This window comes from Canis aureus, chromosome 21 (genome assembly GCF_053574225.1).
Source record: "Canis aureus isolate CA01 chromosome 21, VMU_Caureus_v.1.0, whole genome shotgun sequence".
Lineage (NCBI taxonomy): Eukaryota > Metazoa > Chordata > Mammalia > Carnivora > Canidae > Canis > Canis aureus.
Genome location: NC_135631.1, coordinates 2734849 through 2752698, shown reverse-complemented (window position 1 = coordinate 2752698; position 17850 = coordinate 2734849). Strand labels below are relative to the sequence as shown.

Genomic DNA, 17850 nt, shown 5'->3' with positions numbered 1-17850 from the left:
AGTCAACAAACCAGAGGAGCATCGTGGGTAGGAGAGATCTTGTAAGGCTGTGGGAAGCACTAACTGGTAGAGAGCTTGGGTGCAACCTCCCTGCACTCAAAATTAGCCATGGTGGCTCTGCCTGGGGGACCCCCCCACCCACCTTCCCTTAATACCCTGGTGCAGAAGGGAGGTGGGACTGTGTCAAAGTGTCAGAGCGCTGCTCTCTCTTTGTAGCCGGGGCAGGTGCCCCTCCCCGACAGAGGAGAACTGCAGAGCTGGCAACTGAAGCCCAAAGAATGGTAGTTCACTGCCCGCTAGCTCTTTGAGCTGCAAGCCTCACCTGAAGGCAGAAGCAGCATGTGTCTGGGGGGACCAGCAGACAAGACCTGACCTGGAGTGAGACCAGAACCGATCCAGCACCTCCAGCTCACTCCCCTTCATGCATGGAAGCCACAATGCAATAAGTACTTCTCAAAGCCCCGGCCTGTGCAGCTACTTGAAATGCTGGGCTCTTCCTCAAACAGGACAGATTCTACTGAGCAAGCAGAGCTTTACCAGCTTCTAGTACCATTTCATCCCTAAGAATCTGCTCACTGGGGTCTGGTCTCTATCTCAATTCCCAATTACTGTTGCCAATTCAGCAAACCTTTGTTGAGGGCCTACCTCTGGAGCCAGGGCCAGTTTGCAAAGTTCAGAGAGATCTGGTTTCTGCCTTCTAGAAACTCAGAGGAGGAAACTGTATATTATATTAGACGCATCACAGTTACCTCTGCTTACTTAGTAAGGGAGGCAGGATAGCACGACAGAGCTCTGGAAGCAGACGGTCCTGGGGTGAGAGCCTTGCCTTTGCTCCTTACTAGTTCACTGAGCACGACCAAGATTCTTTGACTTCTTTAGCGCCTCAGTTTCGTTATTTGGGATATGTGGACACCAGCTGTACCCACTTCACAAGATCGGCATGAAGACGAAAGGAAGAAACGCACCCCAGTGTGGACCGCAGTGTCCGGCGTGCAGTAAGGTCTCAACAGTGTTTCCTAAGATCTTGCTTCTCTTTCAGATAGGAACCTGCTTCCCATTAAGGGGTCCTCTGAGCCCAGAGAAGAGCTATTATCTCTAAGAACTTGACTCAAAGCATCAGTGGAGTGAAGCTAGTACAGGGAAAAGTCAAATTTCTACCATGGCTGGGCTGTCAGGCAAAAAGGACCCTCTTCCCTAACCTAAAACCAGCCATGCCTCTGGCCTCTTAGCCCAGAGGAAGAGGAAGGTGTGCCTGCTTTTTCTCTTCCTCGTGGGCTCCTTAACTCCTTCCTCCCAGAAAAGGTCTAAGAAATAGCCGACATACCAGTACCACATGGTGCCAAGGGCTGGGGGAAGCTCACATTGCCAGCCTCACACTCCATTCGGCGCCGCCCCGTACCAGTGGGTTACTGTAACCATGGAGACCAACAAGTTCCTCCATATCACAGGAGAGAGGCTGCCAGCAGCCCAGGGCTCTGGGGGAGGCAGAAGGCAGCCTGCAGCAAAAAGGTTTGGCTCACTTTACAGAGGATTGTGGGATACTGATGAAGACTAACCAGTGCAGCTGAGGTGCCTGGGCCTCCCTCTTCCTTCCTTTTCTATGCCTCTAGTTTGTGTTTTTATTTAGCACACAGTCTGGCTGTCTATGGTGCAGTAGCAAAGCGCATCACTCTGGGGTCACAGATCAGCAGCTGGACCCTAGCTCCACCACTCTGCCTGCCAGGTAGGGAATGGCTCAGAACTGTGGTATGAGAGTTATACACAGATGCACACAAACCCCCTGAGAGTGAGTCTCCAGCCATCACATAACATCTTTTAAGGGATCCAGGTCAGTAAACACTCGTAGCCCCAGTTTATCACAAATCCTTTTGTTCAAGGAATTACCAAACATCTTCTTAGCATAGAGTGATCTCTCCTTTCTCTGGATCTCACAGGAGATCCTGTCTCTATCCATTCATCTCTTTGGACTCAGTTGTCACCACACCTTCCCCTCCTGGAACTCTGAAAAATCAGAGACGGTGTTGGGCTCACCTTTTTATGCCTTTTAGTGCCTAAAGCTTACTACCCGCATCTAGTTGGCCCATGTTGAAATACTTGAGGAATAAAAATGGTACAAGTTTTTGATCCTTACAGTCACCTCACCCTCCTGGAAGGGAAGACAAGGGCAGAGGAGAGATTGAAACCTCTTGCCACAAGACCCATTTCTCCTCTTTCTAGACAGCTGCTGCCCTTTGGAGTCATTGGTTCCTGTATGGCCTTCCCACTAGGCAGTGCTTTAGAGAGGGACCCGGGTCCATCTTATTCATGGCCCCCACAAAGATGCCTCTAGCACAGTGTGTAAGCATGCAGTAGGTACTGGATGAATAAATGTGTATGAAGCAATAAATAAGAAAAGGTGTGGGGGTATCTTCATGATGGTCTCGGGGACCCATACCAATAACCCACGTCTGGGTCCTCCAAAGACAACATCCAAGCTGGTGGGAACCACAAGATCCCCCCTCTCCCAAGAATGGAGGGCATCTATGGAGCATTAGTTCCATGAGCAGGTGATGACAAGGCCTTTGGTGCTCTCTCCTGACACAATGCTGGAGGTGAAAGTGGTCCCCAAGGTAGACTGGAGACGGAATACAGGCAGAGCTAAGGGATAGGAAGGCCTACCCCCCCAACACACTCTCTCATCCCTGACACCCCTCAAACCTGAGCCCCCTCCTTTTGTCACGGGGGGGGGGGGCTCTCCTCTGAACTTTTTTTTTTTTTTAAGATTTTATTTATTCATGAGAGACACACAGAGAGGGGCAGAGACCCAGGCAGAGGGAGAAGCAGGTTCCATGCAGGGAGCCTGATGTGGGACTTGATCCTGGGTCTGTAGGATCAGGCCCTGGGCTGAAGGCGGTGCTACACCGCTGAGCCACCCGGGCTGCCCTCCTCTGAACTTTCTCATGCCACTGAGCCCTCCCACCTAAGACCGCTCTCTGCCTCTCCACATTCCTTCAACCTCACAACTGCTCTGCTATCAAAACCACTGTCTTGCTGTAACAATGCAATACAGCTCGAGCCATTCTAAGAGCTACTGATTTGGAGAAGTGAGTGACTTGGAGGAGACATTTACTGTGAGATCACAGTAAATCACAATGAGCTCTGCTTTAATATTTCCTCCTGGAACCAATGTAATGACTGTAAAGCCCTGTCAACCTTAGAATGCCAAAAAACTTCATCCATACACACCTGCCTCCTGTCCTGCTGCACAAATCGGCATTCCCACCCTGCCCCCGACCCCTCCCCAAGCTGCCTCCTGTTACAGAAAAGCAAAGGAACTAAAAACGGCAGCTGGGGAGCTCAGTTGACTCACCCAGCATAATCATCTCCTCCCAGAATCTCCCATCTTCTCCTGGGGTTTTTGCCAACACAAAGTAAAAAAGAAGCACGAGATACTAAAATATACACACACATACACAAAACTTCTCTCAGCGTTTATGCAACAGCCTTTCCACCTGAGTGCAGGTTTAACCCTTTGTATTTGCCCTTCCAACATGGCTTCCCTTAGAACACCTTCACTCGGAGAAGCAGACCCAGCTCCAGGCTGGGAAACAGCCTTCTGGGTCTTACCCAGTTCCAGCTCCACACTGGAAGGTGCCGAATAAGACATGTGCCTCTTGCCACTGTATCTTCCTCTGGAAGTGGAAAAAAGACTGCCTCCTTACTCCTCCAGCTTCAAAGAGGGTGTTGAAGGAGGAGGAGTAAATATAAGAAAAAACACTGGGACAGTGCTTGCTGCCCCAAAAGTCACCCTGGCCAGAGGTCAGAGCTCAAGCAAGGAAATAAGTAAAGGAAACCACCTAAGGTTATCCCTGCCACTCTTGCCTTGGAACGGTCCCCACCTGGTCAGGCTGCAATGTGGCTGCTCTACTTATGTGACCATTAAAAATCCAACTGGCCACTCTGTGCAGGAGCAAACTCCCACAAGGCTGTCCTTACTCACAGGTGGAGGTGTCATCTTCCTTCTACAACAGATTGATAGGAACCCAAGCAGGTGACAGCACCTGAGCAGTGGCACTGGGGTAGGGGTCAGGGGACTGTTTCTAGCACCTCCTGACAAGGAGTCCAATCAGCTAAAATTGAGAATTTGGTCTCACTCAACCCTTAGAGCGATCAAGGGAGTGAGTGTAGCTCACAGACAAGCTTTCTGGGGGGTGGAAGCAGTGCTTGTGTTTCTTTTTGTCTTTGTCATTTGGTATCTAGAAGGACAACTTATTTTTTGTAAGAGATGCTATGACTACAAACTAGTAAGAACACTTCCACAAAGCATATGCAAATATACTGCGACACACTGGTCAAGAAATCTCCAACTTACCAAAAGTTCAATTAGGACAAGGAACAAATGTATCTTAGACCAACTCATGAGGGCCCACCATTGTATCTGGAGTAGTATGTTAACCATACTTAAGGATTTTGTAAAGATTTTATTGGGGGATCCCTGGGTGGCGCAGCAGTTTAGCGCCTGCCTTTGGCCCAGGGCGCGATCCTGGAGACCTGGGATCGAATCCCACGTCGGGCTCCCGGTGCATGGAGCCTGCTTCTCCCTCTGCCTGTGTCTCTGCCTCTCTCTCTCTCTCTCTCTCACTGTGTGACTATCATAAAGAAAAAAAAAAAAAAAAAAAGATTTTTTAATTTTTTTTTTTAATTTTTATTTATTTATGATAGTCACACAGAGAGAGAGAGAGAGAGGCAGAGACACAGGCAGAGGGAGAAGCAGGCTCCATGCACCGGGAGCCCGACGTGGGATTCGATCCTAGGTCTCCAGGATGGCGCCCTGGGCCTAAGGCAGGCGCTAAACCGCTGCGCCACCCAGGGATCCCCCCCCAAAAAAAGATTTAATTGATTTATTTGACAGCACAAGCGGGGGGAGGGGCAGAGGGAGAAGCAGGCTCCCCATTGAGCAAGGAGCTCGATGTGGGGCTTGATCCCAGGTATCTGGGATCATGACCTGAGCCGAAGGCAGACGCTTAATGGACTGAGCCACCCAGGCACCCCCATACTTAAGATTAAGAAACAGTCCAGAATGGGAAAATTAACTCAAGAGTTCTGCCTTCGGACCTAGGAACATCTCTTTGCTCCCTAAGCAGGACGGACAGCAGTAACTGAGGCTCTGTAACCTTCAAACCTTGGGTGAGGAGCTCTTGAGCTGGGGGAGGGGGCTTCAAAGCATTTGGGGTGGTCAGGTGGGAGGGAGGGTCTGAGGAGAAATGAACCAAGGCTGAGTTGAAAAATGAGGCTGGAGTTTGTAAAGGAATTTTGAGTAGGTACTGTCTTACAGGAGAGAAAGGCTAATTAGGGAACACCTTTTGAGCTCTCTCTTCCAGCTAGAGAAGAAAAGGGAGCCTGGGACAGTCCCCTGACCTATCAGGAGCAAATGCTCCTTAGAATGGTCTCCCAACTCGGCACCTAAAGCCAGGGATGTACTTCCCATTTACCTCACTGGGATCACTGTGGCCTCAACCCTGGACTGAGGGCGGAGACCACTGGACCCTGTTACTAAGTGGCCACGAACTGGGCGGATGCCTCAGCTAGCTGGCCAGATATTTGGAAAAGGGCTCAATGGTCAGAAGTTAGGTTGAGAAGACTGGAAAGCTTCTCAGTGAGACTGTATATATGTCAGCTTCTGCTTGTAGGCCTGGTATCCCCTAAAGCCAAATATTGCTCACTTACTGGTGGCAATGGCAGCTCTACTCAGGGCACACTAGTTGTTCATGCAGCTGCCCTAGGGAGCAGAGAGTATATGGAGAATGAGAAGACAGCCATTATCCATTTTAAGTGACTTCTTAACAAGTACTTTTTATAGTTAATTCATCTTTTCAGACAGAGTCCTAGGAAGAGAGTCTGAGCTTTTTTTCTTTTTTAAAGATTTGTTTATTTATTTGAGAGAGAGAGCGCACAAGCAGAGGAGGAGGAGGAAGAGAGAATCTCAAGCAGACTCTACACACAGAGCACAGAGCCTACTCGGAGCTCGATTTCAGGATCCTGAGACCTCAACATGAGCTGAAACCAAGAGTCGGATGCTCCACCAACTGAGCCACAGGCGTCCCTGAGGGTCTGAGCCCTCTGTCCTCTGATATGAACCTGGGAGCAGGGATCTTTGGTGTGGATTACCAAAAGAGTAAGAGTAATAAGTAAAGAGTTCAGTGTGGTGGAAGCCATCTGGAACTAGAACCATCAATTCACAGGTGGTGCTGGGGAAGAAAGAGGCTACTGTTGGGTATTGTTAAATGCACTATTAAACAGACTGCAGACAAGAGAATGCTGGGTATTTTGAAGGAAGCAGGCAGCCAAGTCTCTAGCTCATCACCTTCAAATTCACCTAGAGAGGGCAGGAAAGAAAGGGTGCCTACAGAGGCAAACAGACCCTTCCTACCAAATCCCAAAGGGCAGCTCTAATTGCTAATAGGCATGGTGGCTTAAATAAGGATCTGAAGACTGAGACAAAAAAACCCACCCCGGATGCTTCTGATCAGAAGAAGATCTGATCTTCTAGCTGGGCAGCAGGAAGTCACTGCTACCCATTCTGTTGTTCTATCTAGTCCATGCAACCACCACAAAGACCCCACAGGCATAGAGGGGTTCCTACCAAGAGAATACAAAAGGTATCAAGTCAGAATTTACCAAATATCAAACCCCGTCCAAAATACTTAGAACAATGCCTGGCACATCCTAAATGCTCACGACATGCTGGCTATTATTACTATAATTCCATATGCTTTCCCAACTTCTTCTGTAGGTTACCAAAAAAGACAGGATTTTTGGCTTTAACTTCTTTACCTAATGCTCATCACAAATGCTATCTCCAGAAAGAGATGGATCTTTCTGAACTGGCCTGGCAGAGCAATTGAGATGAAGATCAAGTGCTGCTCATCTGTTGGCACGACTGGGACCTGGACTTGGGTTTCTGGCAGAGCCAGCAAAGGCTTCAGCAGCTCAACTGTTTTATACCTTCCATAAAAGGCCACTCTACTGTGCCTTGATAAAAAGCACATTAAACCCATACATCCCACCCTAGGAAAATCCGGAGTACATCCCCCCCCAGCTCCCACGATAGACAATTGTCAGCAATATTGTCAATATTTCCTAGATATACAGATCTGGAATCTTGCAAATCAGTAGTCGAAATGCAACATGTAACTAGCATTTAAGAAATGGACACACATAGCTCATACACAGTGTGGCTGGAGTCTCTGGCGTGTCCTGAAGAGTGCTGCCTCTTCAGCTGTGAGACAGGGAAGCCTGTGTGAGGGGAGGGGGTGAGAGTGGTGGTGGAAATTTAGCTGCACTCCCAGCTCCGGGGTGGTTCTGGCTCAGAGACTCAGCAGCCTTCAGCGGCAGCCAGGCTCCCACCACCAGCTGTTCTTCACACAACACAAGATCACTGTTTGGGAAGACAGGATTTTGGGTGTTGGGTTTTATATCCATGAATTAGCATGCATCTGTCTCAGGGGCAGTTTCCCGAAACAGCTGCATGTCCTGGGCCCCTGCAGCCAGGATTTGAGATATAGGAGAAAGAGAAATGAGACACCAGAAGTAGGAATTCGGGAAGAGTGAAAGCAAGATGAAATGAAACTGCCTTCTTCTCACCCCTGTCCCATGGGTGCTGACTTTCCCTACCTGGTCTCCATTAAGGAGTCACATCCCTACCGCCCCTTACAGCAGTCCCTGCTTATCCATGGGAGATATTCCACAGTACTCCCCGGTGGACGCCTGAAGCCAGAGATGGCACCAAATCCTATATACACTTGACCCTTGAATGATGCGAGTTTGAACTGTGCGGGTCCATATATACACGGGTTTTTTTCGATACAATACTATAGATGTATTTTCTCTTCCTTAGGACTTTCTTAGTAACATTTTCTTTTCTCCAGCTTATTCTAAGAATACAGTATTTAATGCATATAACATACAAAATATGGGCTAATCAACTGTTCATATGATCAGTAAGGTCAACAGTAGGCTATGGGTAGTTAAGTCTTGAGGGAGTCAAAGGTCATACACAGATTTTCAACTGTGTGGGGGTCAGCATTCCGAATCCCTTGTTCAATGGTCAACTATATATAACTTGTGTTTTCTGATAGATACATACCAATGATGAAGTTTAATTTATAAATTAGGCACAGGAAGAGGCTGACAATAACAACTAATAATAAAATGGAACAATTTTACTTTTTAAAAAGATTTTATTTATTCATTCATGAGAGCGGGGGTGGAGGGGGGCAGAGACATAGGCAGAGGGAGAAGCAGGCTCCATGCAGGAACTGATGAGGGACTCGATCTTGGGACCACAGGATCACGCCCTGAGCCAAAGGCAGACAGACACTTAACCACTGAGCCACCCAGGCTTCCCAAAATGGAACAATTTTAACAGTATACTGTAATAAAAGTTTTGTGAATGTGTTCTCTCTCTCAAAATATCTTCCTGTCCTGTATTCCCTCTTCTTGTCAGGACGTGAGATGACACCGTGCCTATGTTGTGAGATGAAGTGATGTGAGTGATGTGGGCATTGCAGACTGACCTTTGGATAATGTGTCAGAAACAGGACCATCTGCTTCTGGACCTTGGGTGGCCATGGGCAACTGAAGCTGTGGAAAGCGTAACTGGCTAAGGGGGGACCACTCTACCTACCTTGGCAGATGCAGGCTTCCTCCTGGCATCTCCACCTCTCTACCCCTGACAACTCTGCCACGTCAAGTGACTGTGGTATCTAAAGCTGATACTGGTTACCCCATGAAGAGAGGTCATATGAGCTGGCCTGACACGTTCTGCTGCACTTGTTTATAGGCCAGAGGATTAAAACAACCTGTTAGGGGAGGGAGGGGGCAAACCCTGTACACAGGGCAAACACTGGCAACACAGCACAGAGGCCTCCCGCCAAGAAATCTTTTGCTCAAATATAAAGCTGAAATCTCTCACCAAACGCCAAAGCAGCTAACCATGCCAAATGCACTTATGATCCGGCGACCTTGAGACACTGACCTTGAGACACGTCAATTCCTTTGACGTTCTTCTTATGAAAGGTTAGTTTCTTTTGGGGGTGGAGGGATGGGCAACATAGGACTCCTTGAAGAGCCCGAATCTAAGTTCATACTCAAGAACAGCCTCTCTGGCCCACCAAGAAATGTCTGAGGTATAAGGTTTATACAAAAAGGGACGTTCCATGGGGATATTTGGATAAAGCAAGTACTTGATTCTCAGATGCCTATAGGCTCAAACTACCCAAACAGAACTTCCTACAATCATTTCTTGCCCTACTCAAAGTCAGAATTGGGAGGCAAATTAGATATACCTCCACGGCAGAAGGGCTCAGGCAGCAAGGAGTCTGGGGACCAGATCAGGATCATCTTCTCTAACCAGAGGGTCAACCTGACAGTGATAGCACTAGCCACAAGACACAGAAAGGAGGAGGGAGACTGTTTAGCACCAGAGCCCGTGGCTTCAGGCAGTCTAAACTCTTGATGGCGATGCTGCAGAGAAGCTGGCCCCTGGCTCTGCAAAAGGAGGTTCTTTCTCAAACTTTGCTCCTCTGCAAAGCCATTTGTCACAGCCCCTAAATAATCAATCCTCCTCTCTCAGCAAGCTTGAGCTACTCTGGTCAGGTGTCTGCATCAGGCACTCGAGCCCTAGGAGCAAGATGATGTTTCCATTTGGGTGTTCCCTTGGCTGGCTGGAGAGGTGGGCAGAAGAGGGCTAGGGTGGTGCCCCTTCTCTGGCCAGCCAGAGGGGAAATGTGAAACATCTGCTGGCAACCTGTGCTCCCTTCCCCAATATCCCCCTTCTAGCAAAGGGGGGGGGGGGGGCAGTTGCCATTTTCCTGACCTTCTACTCACAGTCTAGCTGAGGCCAGGGAAGATAAACCCCTACACTTTAAAAACAGAAGGTAGCAGTCTGGCTTAGGAACTAAAGAACCTGGCTTAGGAAAAAGAGGGATATTGTGCTGCAAGGGATTCCAAGAATAACCTCCCCAAACCACCCACCAAGCTCTTCTGAAGAGTGGGGTGTTTAGAAGCACTTTCCATTTCCCCATGCATCAGAGAAGAGGGTGGCCTTGGGCAGACACACATCTGGCTGGGTCACCATCTCCTTTAAGGAGCCCTGGTCTCCCTAACACCAGAATGAGTCCATATCTGCCACAGACAACTAGCCCAAGACAATAATGTGCTCTGGAGTTCACATACTCATGTGGGCATTAATCTTCCTACAGATAGCTGCTGTCATGCAGGGCAGTGAGGCAGGCTGAGTCCCTCTGGGAGCTTCTGAGATGGTCACTCCAGTTTGCTTGGCAGTTTCGGGGGTGAGTCAAGGTGGGGGGAAGAGGGGGAGGAAGGGAGATTATGATTCTCTATTTTCAAGCCCAGCCTCTAAAACCAGGGAGGGAAGCAGCTGAGTACCCCATTGCAGGAGAGCTCCAATCTCTGGGCACTACAGAGCCAACCAGCTGTGTAAGGAATTCTGGAGAACATGCACATCAAACACCCTGGGAAAAGGAGGGGAAGCCAACCCAGGAAGAAGTGAATTGGTCTCCTGCCAAGAACTCTGAATGGTACTCCTATCAGAACTAGAACATAACAGGAGGCGGGCAGGTTTATGGTCCCTGGGGAAAGGCAGAAAGGGAAACCGTAAAAGCCAGGCTAGCATGGGAACAAAACTCACTCCCTGGCAGGAGAGGGGGCAACCCAGCTGTTTGCTGGACAGTATCCATATGTGGTCAGAAGTGAAAGACTGTCCCATACACCTTGCTGAGGCGGACAGTCCACGCTCTAACCTTAGGTCAATTTTTACACGCTTTGCCAGCTTTGCTCTGAACCTTGCAGTTTGTTTTTTGTTTTTTCTTTTTAAAGATTTTATTTATTTATTCATGAGAGACACAGAGAGAGAGGCAAAGACATAGGCAGAGGGAGAAGCAGGCTCTATGCAGGGAGCCCGATGAGGGACTCAATCCAGGGACCCCAGGATCAACCCCTGGGCTGAAGGCAGGCGCTAAACGGCTGAGCCACCCGGGTTGCCCTGAACCTTGCAGTTTGGAGCACAGTCGTTTCTACAACCTTGTAAGTTAAGATCTGCCACTCCAGCACTTGATGATGGGCGGGAAGGGAGACTCTCACTGGCTGTGTAGTCCGAGCTAATCAATCTGTGACCAAGGGTGGAGCAGATGCCACAGGTAATGGCCCCTCCCATGGGGAGGGCAGAACCTTTGCCAGAGCAGATCCCAAGGCTGCCACAGAGAGGTGCTGTTTAGCGACAGAAACGTCTGTCAGGAGTGGCAGGAGGGACAGTCACCAGGTACTTCCTCTTTCTCACCAAATGCTACTACTGGCCTCCACAGGCTGCCTCTGAAAAGTTGGCAGAAGCTCAGGTGGCAGCAATGGCCTGTGAGTCACTCTTCCATGAGAAAAGGGAAATTGGTCCTGACCCCTGGGTCTGAAGAAGCTCCAGAGTGTCTTTAGCCAGCCTGCTCCAAAAGAGTTGCCCCACCAGGACTGTGGCCTCTGTTTCCTCTCCACCCAAACCAGCATGGAAAAAACCAGCCCGGTCACCCTACAACATGGAGTCAGGGCACCAACAGTCATGACAGCAGGGCACTCAGCACTGGCAAGAGGAAGTAATGGCTTCAGAGTCAAAGTATCCCTTCAACACACATGACTGATTCATATAAATGTGTATATACATGTGTGTAAGGGTGTGTGTGTGTGTATAACTGATTTTCAGACTAGACCCACATGGCTTCTGGATTTTTCCTTCAGCTGCATAATGAGCTGGCTGGCTCCCTTTCCCTGTCTGCAGCTCCAGCCTGGCCCCTGCCCCTTCCTCAAGTCTCACTGGGCTCCAGCCAACTGTCTTCAAATGTAGAATGTTCTCTCAGACCTCAAGGCCTTTGCTACAGTCTCTCACTGCCCCAAGTATTTCTCCTCCATCATCCATTCCCATTCTTCTTCCTGGTTAGCTTCCGCTCAGACATGGCTTCCAGGAAGCTTTTCCCTGCTCCATCCCTCTGACTTCACAAGGTACCAGACACAAATCACTTCAAGTCTCCTGTACAAAGACTTCGTGGCTTGCTGAAGGACCTACTTCACAACTCTTGGTGGCTGCCTTGTTCACTGTTACACAAGACTGAGAGCAGCCTGAGGGCAATTTCCAGGACTCAGGTCACCTCTGTCCTCAGTGCCTAGGTGTAGTACCTGGCACCTAACAGGCTCTCCATAAATGCCTTCTTAATTCACAAGGGAAAGTCAGGGTCAGGGTCTTCCTGCTTTTTCCGGAGTCTCCTCACCTGAGAGTTGTCACACAACCCTTCTCCACGTGAGCCCTCCAACCTAGGTCAGGGCTAGAATGTTGGTACTCGTTGCTTTCAATCCATTCCCTAAGGCCTTGTGGCACCGCTATGGATGGAGTGTCTGGCAGGATTTCAGAACTCATCTGGTATGTGAAGCTGGGGGACTGCTGCCTTTCTACCTATCCTTTTCCAGCCTCTCTTCTGCCATGAGGTCTGCAGGTCAGCCCCTACAGGCCTTCTCAGCAGCAGGACTGCCTCTGAAATGGAAGCAATGGGGGTATAGTGCCAAGGTAAGGTCCCCAAGAGATTCTAGGCCCACCCCATTTTTTAAAAAAGATTTTATTTATTTATTCATGAGGGACACAGAGAGGCAGAGACATGCGCAGAGGGAGAAGCAGGCTCCCATGGGGAGCCCAATGTGGTACTGGATTCCCAGACCCAGGATCACGCCCTGAGCTGAAGGCACTCAACTACTGAGCCACCCAGGCGTCCCAAGACCCAACCCCATTCAAACAAGTCATATTACCTTAGGCAAGTCATTCACCCTCTTGGGACCTGTGTTTCCCCACTTGCAAAATGAGGGTCTGTCTTGTGTGGGTGTGAGGGTTTTCAGTGCCTCTGTACTTTTAAGCCTTCCAGCCCTGTCCCTGAGACTATAGCAGGAAGTGGGCATGGTATGCACATCCTGAAGACCACATCCTGACCTTGGTTTACATCAGGTCAACCTGCCTAAAAGTCTGGCCTATATAAACCTCATCTAATATGCCTTGGACAATGGGCTCATATACTGGAAAATCTTCTCTGCCTAGGGCTGAAAAAAAATTAAAGTTAACCCAGGTGACTACTCCAGACTTAGAAACATTATAACATTGAACTCAGTGTGCTCTAGGGAAAGATCCTCTCCCTCCCCAGACTTCATTTACCCACAATTTATAAGCTCCTCAACCCTCCCAGCTTCTCTGCCTACTATGAGAGTGGCTACAAGGCACAAGGGAAAGGCACCATGACAGAGTCTATTTCCAGCAGGCCCCAGGGCTCTGCATGTTGAGCATGAGCAGTGCTGAAGAGGCACACCCCTCGTAGGGTACGTGGCACACCTAGTGCCTATGCCCATCCGCAGCAGGATTCTCCAGCAGCCTGGCTCCTCTGAGAGCTCCTGGGTGGGGAGCTGCCCACCTGACTGCCCTGGGGAGGTGACCCACGAGGAGAGACTGGCTTGGCAGAGCCCCAAGCAGCAGTTTCAGTCTCCCTGCCCTGAGTAAGGGGAGGGGGAAGTGGGTCCAAGCAGACTAGTCCAACAGGTCCTTTTGCTACCACCCTATACAGCTAGTGCCTTCAGCACCAGTTCCAAAACAGGAGATTCAAAAGTCAGAGCTTTCACACCCTGAGTCACAAAAATCAGCGAATTGAGAAGAAAGAAAAAAAAATGGTCATCTTTCTCATTCTTGCCTTATACACAATGGTCCTGGAGAACATGGTCCCTGATTTCACAGTTCTTGGTCAATTCACAAAAAGCAACTGATCTCCCCCCAAGATGCTCAAAGAAAAATCTGGGTTCTCGTCATCATCAGGCACTGAGGTGGTGTGAAATCAGTTCTTCCTGTGCCACGCTCCTGAGCTTTTCTCCCACTATAAATAACTCCAGCCTTCTGACCACATGATCTCTCCAACTCTGGACAAAATTCCCAACACTTGGGATCCCTGGGTGGCTCGGCAGTTTAGAGCCTGCCTGAGTCCCAGGATTGATTCCCACATCGGGCTCCCCACATGGAGCCTGCTTCTCCCTCTGCCTATGTCTCTGCCTCTCTCTGTATCTCATGAATAAATAAATAAATCTTAAAAAAAAAAAAAAATCCCCAACACTCAGTGTGTACCTCTGTTCACCCATCCAAAAGAGAGAAGGATGAGGACAACTGAACCAGAAGCAACAATGTAGCCAGAGATGTCAAAGGCAAGAAAAGAACTCAGCAAAATTAGGAGGGCTTGCTTTCTGGCTCTAGTCCCTGCTTCAGGAAGCCAGACAGGGCTTCCTCAGCAGTGTGTTCTCCCCATATGGTTTCCTCTCTGGGTTCTTAACACAACCCAGTAACAGCATTAACTTTTCTCCTTAACCTCTCATCCTGAAAAAGTTGTTCTCTTTAGTCATTATTACACCTATTAAGACACAAATTAAGACTTATATGTCCAAAAACTGGATAAAGAGGTGTCTGATTTACAAATCAATATGGCCACACTCCCTCAAGAGTGGCTGTAAGTAAAGAATGCCTATTTTATAATTTTTCTGGCTCTTTATTTTACAAATAATTGAGAGATGACCATGCATAAAGCACTCCAAAAGACTCTGGGGGAGGAAGGAATACAGAAAAAGATAAAACAGCCCAGACGTCAAAAGAGCTGATTACTTAGTAAGAGAGATAAATAAGTACAAATCATACAGTCCAATGTGGGACCAAATCCAGGTATTAAATAAAATTCACAGCCTGCCTATTCCCCCAGTTTACTAGAAGTCTATGGTTTTGTAAGTACCATGGGCAGAGATCTGAAGGTCGCAGGTCTCACTTCTAGCTAGGACCACAGTTCTGAGTTCTGCCGGGATCTATCTAAACCCTGGGGTTTCTGTGAATGGGATGCCCACCCACTGGGTCAACCATGGTGAGTCATGTGATGCTGGCATAAGGGGAAGTCAACCCAGGGAGGGTCACCAAAGAATCAATCATTTAGCCTTCCCGGTCTCCTCCCCATCTGGTAACTAGGGACAGGCCTAACAGACAAGCAAAGATGATATGGGAAGAGCTTAAACACAAAGTCAAAAAAGTTGTTCAGGACTCAGATCATGGAAACGAAGTCAGAATAAACCCCTAGCAAGAGAACAAAAGACGGTGCTCTTGGGGAAGATTTGGAAGGGACTCCTAAAGCTCTGCATCTACAACCTCCATCACAGTGCTGACTACGAATAGGGAGGCTTTTATAGGTTTTTCCTTTTATTTCCCAAGTGTTGGTTGTCAAGCCTGGTCTCCCTCCTTAACTCCCACTCAATCAGTCCCATAGCTAAGTGCACACTGATACCAGTTTTTTTATTTTTATTTTTATTTTTTTAAATTTTTATTTATTTATGATAGTCCCACAGAGAGAGAGAGGCAGAGACACAGGCAGAGGGAGAAGCAGGCTCCATGCCGGGAGCCCGACATGGGATTCGATCCCGGGTCTCCAGGATCACGCCCTGGGCCAAAGGCAGGCGCCAAACCGCTGAGCCACCCAGGGATCCCGATACCAGTTTTTATTTTTATTTTTTTATTTTTTTTTATTTTTTAAATTTTATTTATTTATGATAGTCATCACAGAGAGAGAGAGGCAGAGACATAGGCAGAGGGAGAAGCAGGCTCCATGCAGGGAAACCTGATGTGGGATTCAATCCTGGGTCTCCAGGATCGCACCCTGGGCCAAAGGCAAGCGCCAAACCACTGCGCCACCCAGGGATCCCCCGATACCAGTTTTTAAATAGTAGCTTTACCTATCAGGCTACCAGCAGTGCCAGAGCTCTTTTAGAAGATAGTAGAAAGGAACAAATACTCCTGAAAGTACCTGAGAAGAAATAAAATTCCCTAGACAAACAAAATTCTGTGCCATTACTTACTAAATAAATAAATAAATAAATAAATAAAGTCATTCCAGGGCCTGAGGATAAAGATCAAGGCCCAAGTCCTCCTCCACCATGAGGAAAAACAATTTTGAAACCAGTTCTTTTTTTTTTTTTTTCAAACCAGTTCTAACTTAAAAATGGGAAAAGCTGGTAAGAGAGTTGGTCTAACTCACCTCAAAAGAAAATCACTTCCTGAAATTAAATAAATAAATAAAAATTTAAAAATTAAAATTAAAAAAGCAGGGGAGGGGGAATGGGAATTGGATTTGTTTAAAACCTTTCCTGCATAGTAGAGAGCAGATTAGCTATACAAGACCCTTCAGGAATGGTTTACCATGAAGAATGTTGTAATGTGGACATTCTGGTGGTGAAACCGGGAGCTCAGCACCTACACATGCATTACTGAGAAAATCCTCACACCACAATCATGACTACAGTGTGCCGTCAGTGTCTGACATTTGTCATTGGGGTGGGTTAACAGTGCAGGTTTGGCAGCTTGCCCTGGCGGCTGTTTCACAAGCAGTTTCTGTGGTTTCAAGAAAGGCAGTGTTTGCTTTTAAATACTATCTTAGAAATATATTTCAGAATAGAGTTCAACCATTCCAAGATAGGAGGGAATGAACAGCAAACCAAATAAAGGAATTTGGTTCTATCAAATAGAGAGGGAGCACAGAGGGGGCAGGGAAGAAAAAGACATATTCACCATGTGCACCAAAATGGCAAGAAAAGCCTACTTCGTGCTTGCTACCACGGTAGAAAATAAGAACACAGAAAAAGCCCTAAAAACAGAAGATTAATCCCTACTCAGCTCTTCAGCATAAATTTACCTGGCTCAAATCTATTTGTTTATTTAAAAATGAAACGAAACAAAACCACCCAACAGTTGTGCATCAATGCAAAGGACTGTCATCTAATCAATTAGCAGCCACACCTCTCTGCCAGTGTGATGTGGTAATTAAGGTAGAGATTTTTCTCCCTGGGAATACAAGTACAGAAGGGCCGAGCCCCTATGGGCCTAACCCATTATGGCAGTCTTTTTATTAGCAAGAAAACACTGCCATGCACTCTCCAAGGAAGCGGTAGCCCGCATCACTAGAGAACACCTGTGTGTGAACAGTGGCTACCTCTGCTAAGAGATAAAAATATGTTGGAGGTGGGTGTGGGGAGGGGAGATCACTCATAAACAGGCCTAAAGACTGTGCTTCTCCACGTAATTTACGTGGACCTTGGTTTTACCCTTGTAACAAAAAAGATGGGTTCTATAGTAATTTAGAAATGGCACATAACCATTATCATGGAGAACCAAATCAGATTTGAAACACAAATCTGAATCTTCTAGTTGGACTCCCTCTCTTTGCTCTGTAAAGGCAGCAAGAGGGGCATGGGTGGGTCAATGATGCTTGCATTAAGGCCAACAGATCACCGGTTTACTCTCACTCCAGGCTGGTGTCTTAAAAATAGCCTTAAAATGTCAGAACTTGGGGATCCCTGGGTGGCGCAGCGGTTTGGCGCCTGCCTTTGGCCCAGGGCGCGATCCTGGAGACCCGGGATCGAATCCCACGTCAGGCTCCCGGTGCATGGAGCCTGCTTCTCCCTCTGCCTGTGTCTCTGCCTCTCTCTCTCTCTCTCTCTCTCTCTCTCTCTCTGTGACTATCATAAAAAAAAAAAAAAAAAGTCAGAACTTTTCGGGCAGCCCTGGTGGCTTAGCAGTGTAGCACTGCCTTCAGCCCAGGGCGTGATCCTGGAGACCCGGTGTCGAGTCCAGCGTCGAGCTCCCCGCATGGAGCCTGCTTCTCCCTCTGCCTGTGTCTCTGCCTCTAATAAATAAATAAAAGCTTTAAAAAAAATTTCAGAACTTTTAATAAAAGAAAAGGCACTACTGCCCAGGTGAGACAACCA

The 17850-nt window shown here is 48.0% G+C and overlaps 1 protein-coding gene and 1 long non-coding RNA gene across 4 annotated transcripts in view; one reads left to right on the top strand and one right to left on the bottom strand.

Annotated features, from left to right (window-relative positions):
- The window catches only part of MARK2 (microtubule affinity regulating kinase 2), a 60382-nt gene that overhangs the window by 24058 nt on the left and 18474 nt on the right, over nt 1–17850 (bottom strand). The gene's annotated exons all lie outside the window — the stretch shown is intronic.
- LOC144292212 (uncharacterized) lies at nt 48–13115 on the top strand. 3 transcript variants are annotated; one of them, XR_013359678.1, is made up of 5 exons: nt 48–1000; nt 8486–9057; nt 10242–10331; nt 10439–10580; nt 11364–13115. It is a non-coding gene; the product is annotated as an uncharacterized LOC144292212 (long non-coding RNA). The 3 variants fall into 3 exon arrangements; XR_013359676.1 differs by lacking the exon at nt 48–1000 and adding an exon at nt 1007–1509; XR_013359677.1 differs by lacking the exons at nt 48–1000; nt 10439–10580 and adding an exon at nt 1007–1509.